The 25,377-nt window shown below is 34.4% G+C and overlaps 1 protein-coding gene across 12 annotated transcripts in view; it reads right to left on the bottom strand.

Annotated features, from left to right (window-relative positions):
* LOC137924914 (MAP/microtubule affinity-regulating kinase 3-like) overlaps positions 1–25,377 on the bottom strand; it is a 214,709-nt gene that overhangs the window by 75,202 nt on the left and 114,130 nt on the right. For 7 of the 12 annotated variants that reach the window (XM_068768317.1, XM_068768315.1, XM_068768318.1 and 4 more), the window contains exon 1: positions 19,779–19,981. The exons of 3 other annotated variants lie outside the window; for them this stretch is intronic. The gene's annotated coding sequence lies outside the window, so the exon portion shown is untranslated. Of the gene's footprint in view, positions 1–19,739; positions 19,982–25,377 lie in introns of those variants that run through there. 2 more of the 12 variants (XM_068768313.1, XM_068768311.1) reach the window with 2 other exon arrangements.

Below are 25,377 nucleotides of genomic sequence, written 5' to 3' on the forward strand. Positions count from 1 at the left end.
TATGACATCAATAACTACAATACGACAAAACAACACTTTTGTAGGTAATTTGCATTTTTCTTTATGAAAATAAAAACATAGCTAACGCGTACGTTTTATCAGGCCGGGGCGAAATTTATTTTTGCTCCTTTTATTACGTAAAAGAAATCTCATCTCATGCGGTCAGACAGGTTTCTTATAGATGTACAAACGATAACAATCGTAGCCGGTTAAAGAGTCTTAAATTAAATAAGACCGCGGACATACATCGTCCCTTTTGTACTCAACTGCACCTGTCAAATTATTATACCCAAAGAAAATAGCGAGATATGATATATGAAATATCTATATAATTAAACTGTACACTTGTAGTATTTTATATATTCTAATGCTAAAAATGCTGAAACAAACCGCAGACTAAACGTCTAATTAATATTCATGTCATTGACTAAGATTCAACAGACAAACATCGACCATAAAGAACGTAGATATATAAACATTAAACATTCAAATCTATGTTTGTCAAACCACTTGACATTGCGGTTATTAATATATAAATATTAATTGTATATCAATATTACGTTCGCCGCCATGCGTGCAACATGTGGCAATAACTTATCGCGGGCGGAAGGTTAGCAATGTACGGTATTATAATATTTTTAATAATGTCTGATAATCGACAATATTGAAAGCGTTTCCCGCCTAAAAGACGTTCGCAAACAAAAAATGGCGCACTGATCCGCCATGACTCATGACCGTCGAACCAAATACACCCGTCTCTTTCTAAACCTGTATTCGGTTATGCTGTCTCTTTCTTGCCTCACGTCCGCTTGCGCTATCAGGAAAAGCTATCTGTTATTATGAAATTTAAAGTTATACGTCAAGTAAACAGTCTCTTTTAATTACATACGTTCTCATAATTCATCCCATTACAAACATAACAAGATAATTTAAAAAAAAAACACATTTATCAACAAAACTAATATAATTGAAACTCATCAGATCGAGGAAAGATTAAAAGTGAAATCATTATTTTGACTCGATTTTTTGATACGGATTCGAAAAGGTTAAAATTTGATTAAACTCATGAAATCAGATAAGCGCGTCCAGTTTCACTTTAATCGACGTTTCAATAGCATTAGCGATGACCGGGAAACGATACGCGCGACATAACATATCCACGGTAATTATCCGACAGTCGCCCGAAACTGCCGAAACATTTACTTTTGAAATAACAGTTCTTCACAAATTTTAATAAAATTATATCTTAATGCTTTACCATAGAGGCGATATTTGTTGTACGCTTTCTATGCGATCGTTTTATTCTACATTTTGGGTTGGACGTAAATATTTAAACAACTGATCAAATTGGACGCGGCGCTCGGCTGCAGGAAATAGTAACAGTAACGAGATATTTAAGAGTTACAGTAAACGCAACGGAGATGAGTCTTTTACAAGGCACTACTGAAATAATTGTTTTACAGGTTTTCGAATCATTTATAATAATTTTCTACACCAAGAGAAACCAACTATTATTTTGTTAAATAAATGTTTTGAATTAAAATGTACTGAGATAACCCATTAGTCAAACAGGCTCCTCATCTCCCCTCAGATGACAGCACAAAAGCCATCAGAATAAAATTTTGTTCATATCAAAATGTCGAAATAGTTTCAGAATCTCACTCAATACCTCTTCAAAATGGATACATAATGAAAAAAACATAAAAAAAATTGTATGGAACCTTCACGCTTGTGGACAAATTTTTAACTATCATGTAAATGTATCTCGAGTAGGTAAGGCCGTTAAAAAGACACAGTGTATTATAGAAACCATTATTAAGAAAAGGAAAAACGGAGTGTATTTAGCTAAGTCTTTTCGAATATTAAACATTCGTACAGTGTGACAGTCGAAGACACACAGTAAACAAATTTTAAAATTTTCTATCAATTATTTGAAAGCAAACGCGATCTACTGTCACTGCTTATGCACTACCGGCTGGCAGCATATATAAGCTTCGCGATAGTACTTGCATATCTCAGATATACAAGTACTATCGCGAAGCTACAGAATCAAACAAAATTTTCTATAACCTCAATGTAATAACACTCGCGGTACGATTGTCGCTAGAGTCGCCGGCTCGTGTAAGGTTATTTATAATATTGCACATGCAACGTAAATTGATGCGTTTGATAATTTTGTCGCTTAGGAGAAATTTGATTCGTTTGTCGAAACATGGTATAAGTCATTGAAACAAGAAACATTTTAAATATTAATGACCATCGTGTATGTAGCAATAGTTTAAAATGATAAGGAAGGGAACAAATGACAAATAATAAGCGTTATTGCTCCTATATGACGTAATTTACAGTAGGCGATGTATGCCTTTGCATATTCGTACTGCTAGCCGAGAATGGATATAAAGATTAAAAAATCAATTGTAAAATATATCACAACTTTATTTACGGTAACTTTGTTACAATTAAATTCAGTAATCTATATAGATAACAGATACGCAGATCTACGAATAAATAACACATTTCAAATATATTGTACAGAAACACAAACAATGGATTTGCTGAAACAGAACATGTGTGTTGTTAATTACTTGCTTGTTCCATACAAACTCTGTCTACAATTTTGCCTAATGAATTCGAGAAAAACGGTAACGAATTGCAAACAAATTTATTTTTAAAATAAGATATAGTATCTAACGCTACTTGTAATTAGATGGTCATTCTAATAAATTAATCTACGTACATAACGATCACCTTTGGCTTAATACATCAAGTATAGACCAGGTATAAAGCGGATTGTTGATTCTTTGGATGCGATACTTTCACTAAATGTTTATTGTAAATAAAACAATTATCTATGTAAAACATATTGACATAATTATATGTATACAAATTTGGGACTGATGGTACAACCTGTATATACAAGATATTGTATGTACGAGACCATTAAACATTTAAATAGATTTTATAGAAGAAAGTCATATTTTAATAGACTTAATAGCTACAGCAGAAGTCCGTAGTCATATTGTTTTTATTACAATTGATATTTTGAAACAAAAGGCCCCTTAATAAACTTCATTTTCAAATTACTTTTACTAACTCTCCTAGATATCTAGTTTGCCGATCGCAGATCTAGACGATGTTCAGCCACGAATAGCAAGTTTCATTGATGGTGCGGTTAGTTGCGGCTCAGAGGGAGGCGTTACGAGACAACTCGACCCACGCTCTCCGGTGAAAGTTTACGTTGCAAATGATTTGGGCAAGATTAAGCCGAGCCGCATTGAAAGTGGAAAGCAATCAGACCAGCAATCGGAACTATAGCTGTGATGTTTCGCGTTCATTAAGATCGGTTGTAGATGTTAAAACATTTAGAGCAATTGTTTTAACTACGTTATGCCTGACAATTTTCACCGTACAGTTTACATGTCATAGGTAATAAAAATTGATTAATAAATAAAAAGTATTGTCCATTTTTTATTCTCCTATAAATAAATTGATAAATATTAACACAGCAAATTGTTTTTTGCGACCAAGGCTTGCTATAATAATACTCATCACAGTCCATTTATACAGAAATTTTGTAAATAAACTAATTATAATTGTTGACGTATGTGGTTTTCATATAATAATATTGAAAATCAAATCGATATCTTTAGTGTTTCCGTAGCGATGTTATCAAACTGTTAGCATTAATGAATGTTTTTATCAAACACATTTTTAAACCTTTTTTTATTACATCACATCGAACAGTACATCAAATCTTACCTACTTTGTGTCTTTACAAGTGCTAAAACTAATTTGTGGATCTAAGTCAAAAATTTACCAACGTTCACAAAGCAAGTACGATGACACGCGATCTTACTTTAGGACATTAAAATTTCAATATTTTTTTCAATATCTACCTATTTTTTTAGACAAGAATCTCACAGCTGCCGTACTGGCTTCGATTAGGGTGCAAAGGGTGCCTAATTAAAGACCTCTTTAAGGTAGCAAAGCTCGGGGACTCCCAAAAGAGCCTCGGGTCGAACTGTTACAAACTACTATTTTAAAAGAATCGAAACCGTTCTTTTTAAGATTACATGCTACTTCTTCAAGTCCTTTGTAGTCACCGTTATCTCACTTTAATTATGACCAGTTGAACGGAACGCAAATAACATAGTCGTTCTCTCCTGCTCATTATTATAAAAGTAGACGGAATAAGATACATTCACTTTAAAACAATAAGGAAAATAACGGTTCAACCGCCATGGACGTCATTTAAATCTTTTTTGTTCATTTATAAGGAGAAAGGGGAAAATTATATATGTTTGTACATATAAGTTTGTACGTACATATATCGCTATTAATTTTGTCTTTTTAAGGCAATTTGCAGTTGTGCTCATGTAGTTTATTTTTATTTATTTTTTATTATTAAGTAAATGCTTTCAGTTTTTTTTTGTGAAAGATTCGACTTAATGGTACTTAAGATATTTACTACTCCATAAAGATTTTTTTTAAAACTATCCAATTTTACGTCTGAGTTCGTTTATTGTAAATCTTAAAACAGAAAATTATTCATTACCGAATTCGTGTCGCTCCTTTGTCTATATTTTATCAACTTCCACACTTCATTTATTATTGTTACAAGCTGATACCATATGTTTTGTTTTTAGTTTCAATACCTCAAGTCCTATGCATTTGCACATATCCCTCTTATCAAGAAACGATGATAAAAAGATAGAACACCACTCATTCATTATCCATATAAAGTCGAAGCACCCGAGTTCCATGCAATTGATCCATTCAGGTCTATTCAAGAGGACAAGTTACCATTTTGGTTGCAGGCAGTCCGCGGCTCACATATCAAAAAAGAAAGCTAGGCGGAGGATCTTTGTGCGACCGGTTGCAGCCGTGATAACAAGCGAACTTACACTTTATACTACGACATTGTTTGCGTTTGACAAATTGAATAAACATTCACCTGGTCACTGACCCCATGCGGGTCGATAAATAAAAGACAGTAACTAATTTTTTCGTAGGTAATATGGGGTTTGTATACGTGCCTGATTGGATTTTGGCGTAAAAGCTTACAGGGTATATAGATCAAGTGCAGTCAATAAAGGAACACTATATACAAAAATCAATGGTTTCAGAGATAATAAGTATCGCAATGATGTTATAGTAAGAAAAAACGTTTGAATAAGTCGAATTACGTGGTAACCATCGATTAAAAATAAATATTGTTTACTTTTTGTCTCAACAAATCTGTCTACCGGTGGTTATTAGCCTGTCGCTTTCTAATAGCAAAAAATATATGTTACTTATATAACACTATAATATTTTTACGTATAACCAATCACGACACATATAGTTAAGGTTTACAAAAATACGCATACAATTTGTTATAATTAATACTTGTCGCGGTGGTTTGTAAATAAATCGGTATAGGCAAACAACCGGTCTTAAGAAAAACTGAGATCACAGCACAAGCGTTTTTCGACACAATTAATCCTCGTTCCGCGCCAACGTACCGTTAAGTGACCACTACCGTTACCGTGGAACAGTCCGACATCAGCCACGCGGCGTCTCTCGAGTATCAATTTTATAAGTTTGTACAACTTTGACAATGCTTGAATACATCTCTTTTTCTCACACACAAGCTCCACACTGTTAAGTCTATGTAATGTAAAGATTTAGGAGATAATATTCCTACATCTCACACTTAACGTTTCGACCGTAACGTCGAGAACAAACCATAACACAAATATATAATTATAAGATATTATGAAATTATTTGACGAATCAAACTCGTGAAGTTTTTAGTTTAGAGCATGCCAGTTGTTATTCATATTCGGATGTCACATGTTATTAACCTTTATACATTATTCGACCTCGAAGCTAGCGGATATAGAATCCGTCAGGAAAAAAGTCATAACGTTTAGGAAGTTCTTAGAAAGGTTGTCTAGTAGTATTAAAAAATAAATCATCAAAGTTACCCTCATAAAGCCTAGTTGCCATGGCAGTGTTTGTACAACTTGTTTAGTATACGAATAATGTAAAGGTCAAAATTTATAAAAAAATAAAATTAATATGAATATATACACATTGTACAAAGAGCATAGATTTGTCTCAGTCCAATAAATCCATGTCCGAAATTTAATAAAAATAAAACAAAGAATTAGAAGCAGTCCTCCTCTCAAACCGCTCGCCGCCTATATTGCTCTCTTTATCGGTGTGTAGGTCAGCCGGTTGCGCAGACGCATCTAGAGCACATCAGATTGCGGACTTCAACTTGCGTATACGTTTTATCGATTGGATGCACACGAAAATAAGTTCACTATCACTTTAAAACGTAAATTCTATCGTCACCTCATTGAATTGCAAAATTAACGAAGCTCCATTCATTAATCACTCGAAGATAAAAGACTGGCGGCTCAATTAATTCAGGTTTTTGTTTTAAGAAATACGGCGATATAGTTTGGTATCGAACTGTATTGATAAGATGTCATTTGTACCAAATGTACTTACCCTGAACAGAGAAAATAAATTTAAAAAACGCAGAATAAAAAGACTTGTTTATTTTGTACCTTCCCGTTTCGTCACACAAAACCAATTCAATTACTAAACTAACCAGTATACGGTATGGAGTTTCCGGACGTCCTCGGCAGGATATAGGCCTCCCCCATAGAATTCCAAAAGGACCACTTTCAACCAGCCAGCATGGACTTTATCATTATTTTTTCAGCAAAAGCACGTCCAATGCTGGACATGGTCTTAACTTTAAATTTCCAAAGGACCGATTGAAAGCGGCGTTTTCATTCATAATCTAAATATACGAAGTCAAATAATATTAAAAATAATTTAATTTATTAAATAAGTTAAGACTGCGATGGAATTATGATATTTACGACAGGTGGCCTTTTGTGAACGGAGCGTTGTTGGGAATGTTTATGCTAATGATTCGGCGGCCTTGAATTTTAATCTGGCGCCGACTATTGACTCGTATATATACTTAGCTTCTTTTGAGTTTGACGGCGGCCTTCGTACGTTAGATATAGTCCGCGCCGATACACAATTCGGTGTACCTGCCAATCAGCGCTGGCTAATTATCCACCGTATTATCATATTAACTGTATTTACTCTGACCAAAAAAAACGGACAACACGCAGATAGATTATATAATTAGACCAAACAAATGTGAGGTCATTTAGACAACGAGGTCTCATTTGAATATTTAAGAATAATATAGATAGTTATTTAAGTAAATTATTGTTACCTTTATAAAAGATGTGTAATACTTTATTGTCCAGATATTTATCTAGTCCGGAATAGCGAACCCAATATACAACCGAACAAGAACAATGGAAATAATAAACAAGAGTGATAAAATAGCTGTGATATTAAGAATGTACATTAAGCGCGATATAGATAGTAAATAAGAAAAAAGTTAGTTAAATAAGATAAAGAAATAAAGAAATAAAAATAATAAATGTAAAATTGTAACAACCTGGAATGGAAGCGAAAGAAGTGAGGTGAAGTATAGAAAGGAATAAGAGATATTGTGAAGGAAATTAGAGGAAAGAATGAAAGACATTGAGTTGACTAAAGTCGAATGTGGAAATAAAACAATTTGTGAAAAAAATATTATGTGAATAAAAATCCTACATACTACCGAAAAAAGTTTGATTATTACCACTTCGAGATATATCTATGAAATCAAATAACGAACGAAAGTAACCGATATAGCCCAGCGGACTGGCAAATCGAACTTACAAAATTTCAAAATCAAAGCGGCATCGGGCAGAACAGACAGCCGCAGGGGTTTAAGGTTCAAGATGGGCAAGCGCAGCGTACCCACAAGGTGGATTCACGGCGCTGCAGATCAGTCCTATTTGAAATGAGAAGGAAGCCTTTATCCAGCAATGGATACGTAGCTATAATGATGATGAAAATTATAACATTATCAACTTTTATACCTTAGTTAGGAAACATAAATTAATTTTCAAGAAAATAATAGCTAGGTCTTCCGTAGAGCATTTACATTTCCTCATAGGAGTGTTTAGAGGACTTCACTGTGGCATTTAAGAGCCTACCCACGCCGCTGCCGGCTGAAGTCTTTCCGCCTTGCGACACGCACTGACTCACCGCTTGTTTATGAAACCGTGAGTGACCGCTCCGCAGAGCATCTTGCTAGGCATGCGTTAGAAAGAAAGATTACATAGTTGATTAGTTGTTGGTTCAGCTACGTACTGCTGGTCAGCTTTACCCGTGCTACATCACGTTACACGTACTACGTCAAGTTATAGTAAGCGTATTTAAACGCTGAAAACAAACCTGAGTAAATACTGTGACAAAAAAATTTTTTCAAATGAAAACTAATGGCCTAGTGCCAAGCATCTTTGCCTTTTTAAAACTACCCTTATAACAATAATTCACAAGACTAACTACTACATTAATAATGAGGAATGAAAAATAAATTATCTCTTTAATCGTGCATAGATCAGTTTATATGTAATTATTTTTTAAACGTTTTAAGATTTATATGCGTCCTTTTGGCGTCAGGCTTGCTGCATCCAAACTTAATAGTTAATCCGCTTTTATTTCTCTTTTAATACCAAATTTATTAATTTTACATGATTATGTAGTTTTCTTTTAATGGAACGATACAAAAATTTTTAGGGCTAAATAATGATTTTAAAAGTTTTGAAGCGATACGAATAAAAAAATTTAGTTTACATAGTCATCACATATCTGTCACGGCTGCGAGGTCAATGACCCGAGAGAAACCACAACGCAGGCACCGGCGCGGCCGCAACTCTTCTATTCACGCACACATTTCGCAACATGCAGGCGACAGAGAATTCTTCCCGTGGTCGCCGTTCGCCAGGTATACATATTCATTCACAATCTAATTTGTTTAATAAAGAGTACAGCTGATAGATCAAAATGATGAGATATAATCCTACTAAACGATACACGAGACGACATCGTACCCACAAACATAGTTTTTTACACACTGTTTATTTATGGGAGGTAGTTTTAATCCTAAGAATCGTTGATAAAAATATGTAAGTAAAAACTGGAATATGGCCGATGACGACCTGTATATTTATGTAGGCAAGAACTTGATCTATACTTCATACATCTATTATTAAAAACTTTTCCAAATGCATTTCGTAAATTAATAAATGAGAAGTAAATTATTCCTTCGACTATATAATTCGTATTACACTAATTATAGTATCTACGCGAAGGGTAAGAAAAATAAAAATATATAGCAATCGAACAATTTAAAGATTTATGGCGCCCTTGAAATTTAAATTCTGTAATAATTGTACCGAAATTCAACAAGATTTTATACATGTTTAATTTTATGTATTCATGGAGAAAAATAAAAATATGCTCTTTATGTAGCATAATGACATAATGACAGTTTTCTATCCACGTTTAATAAATTTATAAGTATAAAAACATATACAAGACCTAAAAAGATTTCGTCTAAATACTGTAAATATCTCGTTTAACTTATAAAAGAGGTATTAACAGTTTTGCTCATTCGTACAAGCTGGATTGAAGTGACAGTATACTTCCTACGGCGATCATCAAGCCTCGCGGGCGACCCAGAAACAACGCGTCCAATCGATTTTACTCTTCAGTTTAAAACATTTAGCGCGATCGATTCGAGTAAAAGCTGTTTCTCGTAAATGTGAATCGATTTATTGTTGGAAAGTTACTATTAGGATTTCACGATAAATTAAATGTTCTCTTTAATTTCTTATGCGTTGGGAGGTAAAACGTTTCTTTACTTCATGATCATAACATTAAAAAAAAAAAACTAAATCCATTTGTGAAGTGACAGGCCATATAGCGAGCGTTAGCCACTAGGATCTGAAGATACCGGACATCACGGACGTTGTAGTTGTTTGACATGCGCAGCATCAGACATTACAACCCGCAAGGTGGACCAAAGAACCTTCATTGGAAGGCATTGGTAACAGGCCGCTTCTTACCGGTCGTGTTGTGTAAGAACACGTGCACTCAGCAGTGATTGAGATGGTGCTGCTGAATTAATGATAATTATACACGGCACGATAAAGTTTAAATTGTAAGTTATTATCAAACTACAGGTTTAATGTTGCGATTTTAATAGTTAATAGCTGTTAACTTTAACTTGACGTTGAATAATGATGTAGTTCTTAATAGTAAATGCACTAGACTTCACGCAGCGTATCTAAATATTTCGTCATGATAAGCATATATATTATAAAGGTTGGGCAATAATAAACTTCAATAGCTCAATGAATACAACTCCATGACATAGTTCTAGCAAGACGGGACCAATTGTCACACATCTAAAGCCATGGTGGTCGTATGAGGAAAGTTTCTTTAACCAAAAAAAACTTGTTGAATTAAAGCAAACACTCGTGAAGAAATGTCAGCGATCCAATAGCTTAAGCTTGCAGATATGGTCTTGAAAACCGTTGGAAGTATGGTGACATTTGGAAGAAAGTTCTGGATGATCTAGGACACACATTAACGATATAATATTTAAAAAATAAATTACATTCTTTATTCTGTTCGATAAAAAAATATATTGATCAAAGTACAATATGTATTTTTAATGTTAAAAGTGAACTTCATTATGCCCTATCCTCTACTTTACAAGTTACACTTAAAAAAAAATTTTTCTTGTATTTAAAATTTAGGATTGTTATTAGCCCCAAAATAGCCTAATGTTTAAAATTACATGATAATATATCGGTAGAGCGGTATAGGTGTCTTCGCTATCGCGGTCGGCCGCATCGCGCTATCTGATAAGGCGGTGATAACGCGCGATACCAGTGCGGCGATTACCCCGCGTTTGTCTTGCCGCATTTGTACGCCACGAAAACATGGCGCCTTAAAGAGAAATTCTTTAATAAGTTTACCACCCTTGCGTATCGTATGCAATTAAAACAATAGGTTAATTATACGTTAAAATGCGATGATGTGATAATTTTTTATAGGTAGAGTTATCCTCACATCATCATCGTAAGGCGTAAGTCTTCCCTAAAGTTCGCCATCACACAGTGATTTCCCGCGACCTTGACTATCGTCATTCCACCAGGTAGGACTGGTTATGGGTTACTCGAGAATCTTTTGGCTCTAACGGAGTAGTTGTTTACACAAACTGAAATGAAACATTAATTTCTTGAAGGTAAATTACAAATCTGTTTTATACACTTGCGGGAATAATATCATAAAGGGTTCCAATAGTCGCGCAGTTAGTATTTTATATGAAAAGTAAAAAACACTAAGTTAACGCAACAAAGAAGAGACAGTTTCTAATTTAGGTACAGTTAGACTTGTCACAGTTCTCAAGTGATACGACTGGTTAATATGACAATTAGAGAGATTGCGCAGCGGTTGCGTGTGCCCGCACTTTATGTAAAATAGTTTACGTAATTAAAGGTGAACGTCAATCCAGTTCTGTACGACACGGATGTCCTTGGAGCGTTTGCAAAACTGCTAGCTAATGTCGGAGGAGAGCTTCACCGTGCTTTTGCTGTTTGTTACCCGGGATTTTAAAAAACAAAATTGAATAAATCATCACCTTTACGCTTACCGACTTCTGAGGTGATAATGTTTAGGAACTTGTCTTTCAATATTGAAATGGACTTGACATTCGCGCCACATATTCTACTCTAGAAGCTACAGTCATTGATAAAGACAGGATATTAGAAGTAATAACTTTCGAATTTTTGCTTAGTGTCGAGATTCTTAACCACGACCTACTGTCATAAGTGGCAGTTGACATAACAACTAAACTAACTGTGTCGAAAAGAGATTTACCTGCATGTAATTGCAGTATCAATCATCTAAAATAACACGATCGCGTGACACGGACTCGACAACCGAGCATGCTACTATCGCGTTTTGTCGCAGCGCACCAATTTTACTTTAAATCTTTTTTAAAATTGGGACAATCGCGCTAAAACCAACCAATTCGCAAATTTTTTTTTAACCTATTTCAATTTAACAGTACTATTTCATAGCCATAGATATGATAGAGTTTATTAATGTACTACTACATGCTTGCCACCTATAATTAGTACGACGTATTCGTTATCCGCATCACGAAGTAAACATACATTTTTATATACAAATGTCATATCATTAATAGGCTGGGACTTTGAACGGCCGGAGTTACATCGCGTGGTACATCACTATCCTTATCGGGATCTCAAACAATTGAATGTTGTTTCTTATATGTTACCGTGACGTCAACGGAGACACACAAGCCACATGGAAGCGCCGTCACACTATCACGTGTGAACACTGTTGCCCACAGGCGAATAATAATACTTATAAATTATTATTACGATTACTTTTAAAAAGCAATAAATTTCCTACTATTGCTTTGTATTATAGCAATAAGTATATATTATCTTATTAAAGCATGTTATAGTGCACCTAATTAACATATTTATATAGATATAATCATATTTACATTTAGGCAAAAATTTTTCGGATTATGATTTGCAAAAAAAAAACTTCAAAATTGCAATCTCCAGCCCGCGGTAACTGTTAAGGCCTCTAGGGCGTATAACGTGAAAAAAGTTGGAAACAAAAATTTTAAAAGTTTTATAAATAATTTCATCTCGTAATGATCTCCTAATTGAATTAATTGCAGTTAATTAATAAGACAGGGTATTAAATATATAATAACCTAATGATATCTTTAGATTGATAGAGGCGGCAAAAAATTATTTTTTCTATGTATAAATATACCTGAATTTACACTTGGCTGCATAATTTTTATAGACATACTATCATACGTACAAACAAATAATTGTATAAATATTTATAGGTATAAGTTATAGGTATAAGAGCTTTAAAATTCGTAAACTTATTTCGAATCACTTTGTGTTAAATGATCATTTTGAAAGATGTTAAATTAGTTTATTTTGTCTAATAGTGGAATGCGACAGACTCGTCGTAACATGTCAGTAAAAAGTCTGCTGGAACAAATCGTAAACAATAATTAAATTTAATATGCTCTAATCTGAATTTTGAAAGCTGTTCTAACTAAGCTTTTATATTTTTTTTGATGTACCATACATTAATTAACACCTGTATATAGTTTAATGGTATTTGTGTTATATGGAAAGCGTAATACTTATTTTACGTATTGAGAGAAGTAATTAGTTCCACATTTGGTCAGCCATCACACCGGCGTGCGGCGCAGTCGGTGCTCTTATCACTTATCGCAGTACATTCAATTACAATACGCGAACGTGACGTTGACTGCATGCGGTACGATTTGTTTTAACGCCGGGATCGCGCGGACACAAGGCTACCTACTGCGTATGTTCGACTGTTTGTTATTCGAGGTGGACAGGGTATGGATTTGACATATAACATTTCAGGTTTTTTTTTTAAATTTACCATTAGATATATATAATATCTGCGGAAAAGTGACACGCTCCGCCCGTAACAAATCGGTTTTACATAGAGATGTGTACAAAAAACTGAACAATACGTTTTAAAACAAAATATGGCACATCTTTTTAGTATAATAATTACATTAAGAACATCGGCCTCAATTGAAACAAGCTTATGCTTAGATCTCGATCTTTGCTTATATATCTTTCTTGCTTAGATCTCTCGATCTGCGCAGTTTAAGATGTCCGCCTACTAGGTTGACAGATGACCTTGTTAAGGTCGTGGAACATGCTTGAAATCTATGGCTCCTCATGGCTGAAATGGTGATGATAGGACGGTTTGGCGAGAATATGAGCGCCACAATGGTACCCTCTCAATTACCTAAAATAAATACCGTAACGATCTCAGCCGAGAGCTTATAAATTTATCTGGCTTCATTGCCGTTTAGAGGTTACCGCCTTCAAAGCTTTGTACCTTCAAATCCGTTGAAGTTGTTATGTTTTTCGTTGCGGCTTCCCGTGGTTGTCTCGTGACACTATGAGAAGATCTTTTTGGCCATGAATTCTTTGCTAGGGAGTACTTGATTCAGAATAAGGAAAAGAAAAAGTCTACTAAAGCGCGTAATATAAAAAATCCAACTGTGAGTAAAATTACTTAATTGAAGATATACTAGCATGAGATATCAGCTTACGTTTATATTTAAACAAGATTTTTACGAGACTCTTAAATAAGTAAACAGAAATTTAAAAACAAAGATAAGAAAACCGCAGCGTCCGAATTTAGCGGAGAATTGAAAAAAAAAAATAACACATTCAAGTAAGACAGAGACAATATTCACTATGGATTTAAAACGTCGAGCGGGAAATCTGTGTCGGGCGAGTTGCAAGGCGTTCCATTGTCACATTTCAGCGTCACAATTACGGCTTACCTAGTGCACCTAACTAGGCCACAGCTTCCGCGACCGGTGACGGAGTGACGCTTCTCTCTCGCGAGATGAAAACTACGGTTTACTCAGCGGCGACTAATGACTGTCAGCCGAATGAAAGTTGTTTTATACACTTTGTACAAACTGGTTTGTTTCATTTTTTTCACTTTGTTTCTGGCCGGCTCTTCTTAGCAGCACCACATGTCAAGCCGGTGGTAGATTATTACTTATAATGTTAATGCTAAAGTTGACGATTCAGTGTGTAAATATTTACTTGAATAGAGGTATTTTGAATATGTTTTTTTTCCTATTGGTTTTTGGTTTGAATCACTCTGTGTCCATGTCATTTAAAGCTTTTTTGAAAATTGTTAATCTGTTTATTTGTTAACTGAATTATACATTCCTTCTGTACAATTAAATAAATGTCGGCCGGCTCTCTAGTGTAACTCACCACCCACGGATATTTACATAGCATCTCAATAGGGAAAGTACAGACAGGTAAAAGATATCCGTCCCTTTCTTTTCACTAGATTTAGTAAAGTTTTCACTAAACTTATTGAAAATGGCTCAAAATCCATTTCACGACCTTGTTTATCCGCAGGAATAAGAGCGAATTTAGATGTTTACTGCTGCACCAATTACACAAATTCGTTCAATTGTCAACATCCGCTTTGGTCGTTCGGTTGAATTGCTCTCATTAAAGGACATTATTATTTGAATAACATAAAAAGTTTTATTTATATTTCTATTATATATTACGTAAACGCTACCGTAACTTCTTGAAAAGTTGTATTGGGCCCTGAATTTTTATATATAGACAATTGTTTCATCATCACCACATCAGTCGAACGATGTCGTGTGCAATGCATAGTTTCTGACTAGGTTTGTGTAGGTCTTCTAATAGATCCGATCCAAAACTCAAAGTTCGCCACGATGACCGAACTTGCGCAGCCCGCATCCAACGACTTCCCGCGACCTTAACATGTAGTTAATCGGTCATCGGTCGACTCAGTTTCCGAGAAAATGAAATGAAACTATTCAAATGAAAGTTTAATTTATACGGAGTGTATGTAACTTTAATATTATAGCATTTCAAAAATAGTCAAGCTTACTCATAAACAATCTTTAATTAAGCAGATACAAATTTGTCAATCAACGCGTAATTACGCACGAGGGAAATTAAAATTGTGTAAAGATATAACTCACAAAGAAAAACTAGTTACCATGAATTGTAAAATAATCTAAAAAAAATTCGGCCAATTTTTAGTTCAGCATAATTTTAATCCCAAACGAAATTTACGGACATTTAAAATTAATAGCGCAAAGTTATTAAATGAGTAAAACATAATCTTGTTACGGGAATTTTAGAAATGTATGGCCATAAGCTTGCGTTAGACAGGTCGGGACAGATGGCAAATCAATTACTGAGCCCACGCGGGGCCTTTAAACCAGTTTCCACTCGGTAAATAAGTCACAGCGCGATTTATCAATAATCGCCTCCAACTAGTATCGGTGTTTGTGAGACAAAACAATTGATATTTGGAACTAGCACAGCCGACGTGCCAATGAACATTAATATTTACGCCTTTCTAATAATGTTGAATTTTGTCTAAACTTTGCGGCGTGAAATCTGTAATCTGTAAAACACTTGTCTTCTATCGCGTCGTTAAAGTTATCGTTATGATAACGACTGATAAGCGCTCTCGCTGATGTCACCGGTGAATGCAGCGAACATTTTGTTGGCTTCAAACTTTTTAACCAAACTACTTCTACACGTTTTAGTACAACATCTGTACATTTGACGTACAGTGTCCGTTCATTCGAAGGAAAAAACTATTACTTGTAATTAGTATAATAATGCCAATTTTGCATACCACGATAATAAATGCTTTTAACTTTATCGCGACTTATATTTTTCTACTAGTAACACGTACAAGGTTAAACAGAATTGTAACGTGTGGTGAACAATAAATGTACACATCATCTAAATATTATTCTACAATACTAAGGGTAGCGCCAGAATTAAACGGATATATATTTATGTATATATTATATATACAAAAAAAAGTGACGAGACCATCTCTAATCCCCTAGTGACAAGAATGCATTAAATCCATATTATATAGCCTGGGTAACAATGTTGTTACAGGCCATATGTGTAGGCCCCAGAACAAGCACATCAGAACACTGTTACAAAAAACCGTCAATAGCATGCACATGCAAATAGCTGCAGAGAGTATTTGACGTGTGTGGGGAAAGTGCCACGTCTGCGTGATGGTTGAACATGTAAATCAATCGCATGTTGTCAGAGCTACCGGGCCATCACAGCACGTTACCTGTGATTGCTTTTACTCCCATCGTCACGCGGCACACTCGTATCGCACCTCATCTAACGTAAAGGAATATGCCAGCCACTTTAAAACATCTTCATCTTGAGGTCAGCTAATTGATACTCATTTCAAGACATAGGGTTTCGATGATGACCGGTCTTGCATTGTATCAACGACTTCCATCGACCTTGACTATGTCGTTCGTCTATCTAGTGGTTAGTCTGCCAACCTACGCTGCGTCTACTAGATCATTTTCACCCCTCGAGAACATCTCGGATCCAACGACCGTCTGTTGCACAACATACTACGTCTATGCAAAACCTAGTAGTTTAGGGCTAGTCGCGTACGTGTAAACACATATTGACTACAACCTCTTCTATACTTGTATATTTTATATTCTATTTATCAAAATATATAACAAAAAAATGAAAAAGCTCTTAAATAATTGTGGCAATGGTTTTCAATTCTATTCACGCAATTTCTATACATATATATTTTGAATCGGAGTTTTTCGGCTTGAACATTTATTACGGTACTTAGATTCACATTTAAGTGTATTATAATTGCGTAAATCGTTCTATGGGAAATTTTGTACAAAAAAGGTCGATACACAATACTTTAACGACAAAAGATTTGTTAAAGGAAACCTTTTCGAGAGGGGACCTTACGTCTCTTTATATTATTGATGATTTGTTTCAATAAAACACTCTTTTTTATATTTGATGTGCTTTGTTATTATGTACGATGTCAAGAATAGGGAATAAAAAATTAACCCATAATAACACCTACCTACCTTTTCCCATAATTGTTATGTAGTGGTTCAGACGACGAGAACGTTATTGTGTATAACATGAACTAATAAGTAAAACTAATATGTTCTTCTATAGAAGATGATAGATATGTTTAACTAACATGACTATAATTAGTTTACGTATTGTTACGTTATTACGTACATTATTTTATGTACGGTTACGTATTGAATAAAACAGTATAATGTAAACTTCGAAAAATCATTTCACAGCGTCATCTTTGGTTTTATGTATCGTATACACTTAAGTAAGCCTAGTCATCTAAAAAACTATTGTCACTTATTTTAATCAAACTATGATATTTTTTACATTAAGTATTTATATATGTTCAAAGTTAAAAACTAAATAAACTACACGAAGATTTATCTACTTACGACGGTAATACAAGATCCGTGTAGGATTTGTCAAAATAGGGTTTACACTCCTTTGACAAAGGTTCACCATACAAATAACACAAGTTGAAAATCCATTCTTTCTTTACAAATCCCATGCATCAATTCATATTCGAGCGCACCTGATCGCGCATAAAACTTAAGAGAAACGAGTTTGTTGTAGACGCGTCTAAAAAATTCTGTATTCACTCATTCAAATAATGCATGATGATATGTATACGATAGTCTGGTTTGGAACTAAGTAATGATAATTGTTTTTATTGAATAGAATTAGAGTTTGTGACTAGATAATATACACAATCTTGTATAATAAATAAAAAAATATTTCGCTTTCTCTTTTTCAACATCATCATTTCTGACGTAGACGTCCATTTTCGATCTATGTTCTAGATTCCAGAACCTTACGGTCCCAACAGTCATCTGTTCTATTTAATATATATATGTAAATTACTGACCATGATGAAAATACATTTTTCAAAGATCCGCTACTCAGATACTGGCAATTCACGAAATAATAAAATGTTAAAAAAACATTTACAATATACAAATGGCGATGAATATTATTACTGTGCAACAGCGAAAATATTTAAACAGATATGTTATTAGTATTATTGTTTTAGCAAGAGTCTTAAAACTCACCTCTACATGTTTTTATTACTTTTTTTTTGGTCGCAGAGACTTATTGCAATAAAGTTTAGTTTTTTAATCAAATTAAAAATACACTGCGATAGGAATTAACAATGTTGGTTAAATTAAAAAGACACGTCATACACTTCGGATGATTACCAAAAATGCCTTTGAAAAAAAAAAAACGTGAGCGAACAATGAGACGAGGAGGCGTCGTAACGACGTCTTCAAAATAATTACTACATTAAGATTATTACGTGCGATTACTTAATTCAGTTAGAGCCAGCCCGGCCTCTCGTGTGCTCTTGAACCGGGTAAGATATCTTGACCAAAAATTCTACAAACATAACCGACTAATTAAAACTTTAAAACAAAGAAAGGTACTAAATTTACACACAGTATTAAAATTTATACCTATATAATTAAGACGCATCTTTCGCACGAAACATAAGTGTGAACACACAAACGCATATCAAAAATATATACGCCAACAACAGAAAAACGACAAATAATCATGAAAAAGAGTAACCCGAGAGCGATAAATGATCAAATCGAGGTTCGGCCATTTTGTCCACCCTCGTAGCGAAATGCTTAATGCGGATTGAGGAGCAACGATAACCGAGATACAAAAATCATCGCGATTTCTCCAATCTGCTAAACTGTAAATGCCAGTAAGGTAAACAGTAAGCTTACGACACGAAAAAACAAGTGCGAAGTTTGTGGGGACGTAAACCATGCGCACACGCAAGCACAAAGCGAACGACAATGGCGCCGCGAGCGTCCATAATTACCGCTGTTGCAACGCCGGATATCAAGGTCCAGTTGTTACAGTTTCACTCGAAACAGAACCTCCCAACCTCCAAGCGAAGCCGGCGCTCCATCAACCGTGAACATAAAGAAACCTCCGATCCATTGTTCCACAGCAAACTTAGCGATCGATTTACAAAACAAGAACAAAATCTGAACTAACATCAACTTTTCAAGTTATCGACCAGGGCTTAGCGAACAGATCGAACTATTTAGTGAAAAAAAAACGAATGTGCGATATCACTAAAGAGTGGAGCGAATCCATCATCGCTAAATATCGATTACAATTCCAAGAACTAACGAATGAGTCAAAAATGCTCGCGCGACCAATATCCATTGTACCTAAACCAACATCACTCGAAAAGTTGGATTACACAAAGATAGCAATGGAGATAACAGCCCACTTCAAGGCGAGACCGTCGTTCGCGTTTCACCGATCAAGGTAAGTGACCTTTTCCGCTGTATTAAATCTTAGCAAAACCACTATTACACAGTGACTGTAGATCCACGAGTTATTAACAGAAGCACCGGAGCGGGACGCAACGGTACACGATATCCGCGAAAGCTGCGCGGCTCCCAACTGAAATCCTGTCACACTATCCACTTCACTGCGACGTTTTGGATATCACATCACTGTTTTTATTTGTTTTTATATGAAATTGAAATAACGCGATAAACCACTAGCACGTCCGCTCTACGCGACGTCAAAGAGGCAACTGAGGCAGTAGCGGTGCGCTCGCGCCGCCCCTCGCCCGCAGTTTATCAGCCTTCGGAGGGAAAGGGGGGAGCGGTAGAAAGAAAAGTCCACATGTGACGTAGAGATAAATGACTGAAAAAATGTTTTTTACACCATTTGTGCCATTGGTCAATTCTTTAACTCAGTTATAAAACTATCCAGTGCACTCACACACTGTTACTGATGTATTAATTACTGTTACGACACAGCTCGTTTGACTAAACGAGCATACATTTCAACCGCAGCTATAAAATAATGGAACCTCTCGACAGTTCCTATACATTAAATTATTACTGTTTCTTTCTAATTCAAATGTGATAATTTATTCATGATGTTATCTCAAGGACTGTATAATAATTTTCTTTGGTAAGTTTTTCATCATTATTAGTGCTGGTAACATTATCAACCTTAATTTATTGAGCGGAGGTATGAAAGTCAACGTAACGTTTCAGAACACGCGCGTACCTGCTGCGTCGGTAATAAATCGCAGTAACCGTATTATGCTAAAAACCCTCCACTGAGGGAATTGAAGTGATCTGAAATTGTCTAGAGGGAATACATTATTCACTTCGGAATCGGGAGTAAAATTTGCATGCTGAGCGAAAACGTGCACAGCCGCAAAATACGATTTACAACAAATTATAAATTCTTTCAATTATTGCATATTCTTTCCACGAAGATAATTTCACAAATATTTTGGTCTAATAAAATTTTGCTACAGTGTTAATTCGTTAAGGGTATTTTTTTTTAAAACAGTCAATGTATTTATACTTTAAATAAAAAAATAGTTAAATATTGAAAGACAGTAATAACATTAAAATCATACCTCATTTTATAAACTCTTACTGTCCTATAACAAATAAATATGGGAGAAGCCAATGTCCGACGTTGACGGTGATGAAACTCTCTATGATGTTCTTAAATAAACATATAATGATAACGTACCCTCACTAGTGAAATATAATTAAATTAAAATTTAGAAAATGAAGTGCAAATAAAATACAAAATATTCTTCCGTCATGAGCTAAAATAAAATATGATGAAATATATGCTAAACTTTGTCCCTATTTTAAATAGTGGTGGGATTCGTTTCGGGGAAGGTTCATTTATCTAGGTGGTAAGTAGTTATGGCAAACGTCAATCGCACCGCATCGCATCGCATCGCCGGCGCCGGTGGCGTTGCGAATTGATCGTCGGCAATCGCGACCGGACCGAAAGCACGAGGCGCGAGGTTAAGCGAGCATTCCCAAGGCGTCATGTGACCGCGCCCGTTGCCTGCCTCCATTGCATCACGACTATCTCCTCAATAACTTCTCTATACTTTCTTTTGTCGTGTTATATAATGTGCACATTAACTAAAGGATTAAAAAATATAAGTGAAGTATTTAAAATTTTAATTACAAATTATACACATTGGTTTACTTTTTTAACAGTACGTTCACTTTGTACGTAATAATCAATTATTATAAAAATTAATTTCATTGACATTTAGAATTTTTATAATCATTAACATTGATATAAAAGGACATCTTTATTTAGCAAAATGTTATCGAACACATAAATAAAACTTTATAATAAAACGTATTTGCTTAAGGCTCGAAAAAATCAAAGAAACGTGTTTTAAAAATAAAATCCTGTTTGGATTGGTCTGGGTTCCACATTTTTAGGACAAAATTATATCATCTCTTTTGTAAATTTAACAAAATTGTTGTTGTTGTTTTATCGATAATATATATTTCACTTACTTGCCTTAAATCTGCCGGCAAATTACAAATATTTTTTTTTCTTTTGTTTAATAAATCTGAAAATAATTTTAAATTATACGTGTGCATAAAACTATTGTAAACACGTAATTTCTCATTGTCGGTCTAATGTTACCTATTAAGAACATCGTTTATCATTTGCTACGTATATAGTAGTTTTACAAATGACTTTCTATTCTTAAACTTTTTCAAAGTTTTTGGGTTGTGCTGAACGTTTAACGTTTAGACAGTGAAAACTGTGTGTCGTGCCGTGATGTAGTGCAATGGAGCCGCGCACAGCGCCCGCGTGTCTGTGAGTCAGCGGAGGCTGCGTCGGCGCGCATACCGACTGCGCGGTTACATGTCCGCGCGCTCTGTGCCCTTGCTACACACGCCTCGTTAAGGACAATGCGCGGCATTACATTGTGTGCTATAACCCGCACACACGCACACACCCTTCTTACATAACCAATGTCAACTGTGTGCGAAAAAAGCTACAATTACCAGAAGTTAAATTTAAAAAAAAAATTCGTCTAAAACAACAGTTTAGTATAGTTAGAGTGATATGGCAATATTTTGAAAAGAAAATTTGTTGTATTTGAGCAACTGCCGAGATTCTGACAAACTCAGCAGATCGGTATTCCGAGCCGGCGGCACCTTACACAAGGACTAACTACACTGACCTTTTTAAAATGTTAAAAGTAATTGGCGATTAAAAGGTCCGTGCAAAAGCCTACTTGAATTAACTTACTTTGAATTCCAATTTCGTGAACTAAACATATCAATCAAAATGTTTGTTATTTGTACCTGCAACATAAAATCATTATCTACTTTGAAAGAGGACTCCTTCAGGACTCCATATATAAAATAATATAAATATTTGTTATTTTGTATGAAAGAAACAAAGCTATATAATTATGATATTTGTTTGACAATAATTTACACAATTTGTACACTAGATTTTAATACAGGGTATCGGTTTAAATAACATAAGAAAACAAATATCATTTAAAAATATTTATCCTTCAAAAATAGGAATTGAATCAAATAAACTACTTTCTCCATATATGAAAACATCAGTTATTTATATTCAAAACATAGATTTAAAATTACACTTATCCGCCATAGCTTAATAATAAACAACAGATTTTTTCTTATTAAAATAAACTAACAACCGTACACAATAAGTAATTATGCCTATAATAATAACTCGATCCAGTATCTGCTGATATCGTATAATTTCTTTTACATATATATTATACCATTAAGTTTTAACAAATATCTTCTAGCTAAAAAAAGCATTTTACATGTCCCATATGTGTTGTTATAATTTTGCATGGCAATAAGTTTACTATGAACTCAATTACATGTTGTATTGCTTATCCTGTTTGTGTAAAAAAACCGCTTACGATTCATTAGATATGGCGAGCGCAACATCATTTCCGATTGCCTTTTATGTATCAGCCTCCTGGCCGCAACGACACGATGTCTGGTATTAGTGTTGCGCTTTGGTTTTATCGATAATGTTATAACTTTATTTTCTAAGCAACATCGAAGCATTAGAATTTGATCTTTAACCAAACGGAACACAGATACTTCTACGCTACTGCGACTATTTTTCTCTACTGCTCTTTCATCATCATCATCACAATTTCAGCCCTAAGTAGGCTACTGCTGGACCTAGGCCTCCGCCGTATATTTCAAATAACTTTGGAAAGAGCCTGCATTCAGCATCCTTCAAAGATTTTAACAAGGTCCTCTTTTCACTCGATTCAACCTAAGCTGCGGTTTCCAGTCTATGGTCTATAGATTATTATTTATTACTAGAGAATAGAATGATGTGTTTTATGAAATTTCACTGCGAAGTTTGTTTCAAACTATTTTTACTTTCCATTCGTATATCATGAGAAAGAAAATTATTCCCTTACGCTATAATCAGACTTATGGAAGTATGAAAGGAAAAGAAACAAATTCATCGAACCAAAAAAACAATTACCAATGACATCACTATTTAATAGCGCCATTTAAACTCGGACAACGCTAGAGACGGCACAATAGTCGGCCGCATTACGCGATACCCTCCGCTCCGCTCGTGTAATTAGTCGCCTCTCCCATTAGTGGGTTTGAGGCCGTGGGCGAACTACGATAATCGACATTTGTGGGCGAGACAAGCTGTTTGGATTTTTACTGTTGTAATTAGTGAAATACTGAAAAAGCTACCTTTTTAACCAGATTTCTTCAGTGTTTTCATAACAAAAATTATAAATTTACTCGACCACTACTATTTTACATTACTTTGTAGCATGTATGACCCAAAATGAAATGAAATCATTGAGAATTATTTCAAAAATAAAGCCCAAAATTCGTGAGTAAATTTTAAGCAGGTCGTGTAAGTTCACCATACAAAAGACCATATTTGAACAAATTTTCACAGACGCCGCTGCGACTGGCTTCGATGTAAAGAAAAACGAAACAATTTTATCTACAGCTCGAAAATGTAAAATTTTAAAACTTATCCTGATTTTCTATAAGAATTTGCCAGGGATAAATACTGCAAATAATACAATTTAAAGTGAAAAATGGACTTCACGATACAAATGCTATTTACACCGTGCGTAGTTTTAAAGCATAAACGAACGACATCAGTTCAATATTATTTTAAAGTGCACCAGAGATCTGTTAAGATATTAAACATAATTAATTGTCAATATAAAATCATAGAAATCCGAATATTTTTCATGAGTTGCTAGCGTATACTTTTTGATTGTAATCTATTATGTTTAAAAGAGATATAGAAAGTAGTCAAATTGAAGCACATTCTTAGAATGTAATAAATAAAACATGATTATATTTTAATACCATTTTGAAAAATAATTGGCCTAGTCAGATTTTAACAACCAAACGATGTACTTGTAATGTCACAAACATAGACGACTCTTATTATAATATTCCAAGTAGATTCAAATTAAATTAATTAAACAAAATTTATAAAAACCTTTTTCAATTACGCAAAATTCTATAAACTGTATGAAAAAGTTTATAAAAGGCACTACGCACGTGTTTGTTTAAAATACCATGAGTACAAAAGACGGTTGAAAGCATTAAAACACGCGAAAGGCCTATTCACGAGAATATTCAACTCGACACAGCAAAGCACACGGATTATGGTACATCGGTGCAAACTGCATTTTCATAGCACTCTTCGTCATCTGGCTCATTCTTTTAGATATAAAGAATGATTTTAAAGTTTTTATTTAGATATTATAATATCTCATCATAAACATTTCAACCGTAAGATCTACTGCTGGACGTAAACCTACCGCATAGATTTCCAATAATAGCACAGTTTAGAAGTAGCCTACTTCTAGCGTCTTTCGAAGACCTGGTCATATGTATTTGATTATTAAATTCATTACACGTTATTAATTAAAATATAAATAAGTTCGACATAATCTTTTATACAATATACAATACTAGGTTTTTGTATAAGTGTACAATCTATTTTTAACTTAAAAATTTTTGGAATCCATCTGAGAGTTTGTAACAAATAGAATGCGACAAGACTGACAACTACACGACGAAAATAAAACTTTAAAGCATTAACCTCTTAA

The sequence above is a fragment of the Battus philenor genome, unplaced genomic scaffold, assembly GCF_028537555.1.
Source record: "Battus philenor isolate CCGP_79_NKW_IND1 unplaced genomic scaffold, ilBatPhil1.0.hap1 SCAF_25, whole genome shotgun sequence".
NCBI classification, from domain to species: domain Eukaryota; kingdom Metazoa; phylum Arthropoda; class Insecta; order Lepidoptera; family Papilionidae; genus Battus; species Battus philenor.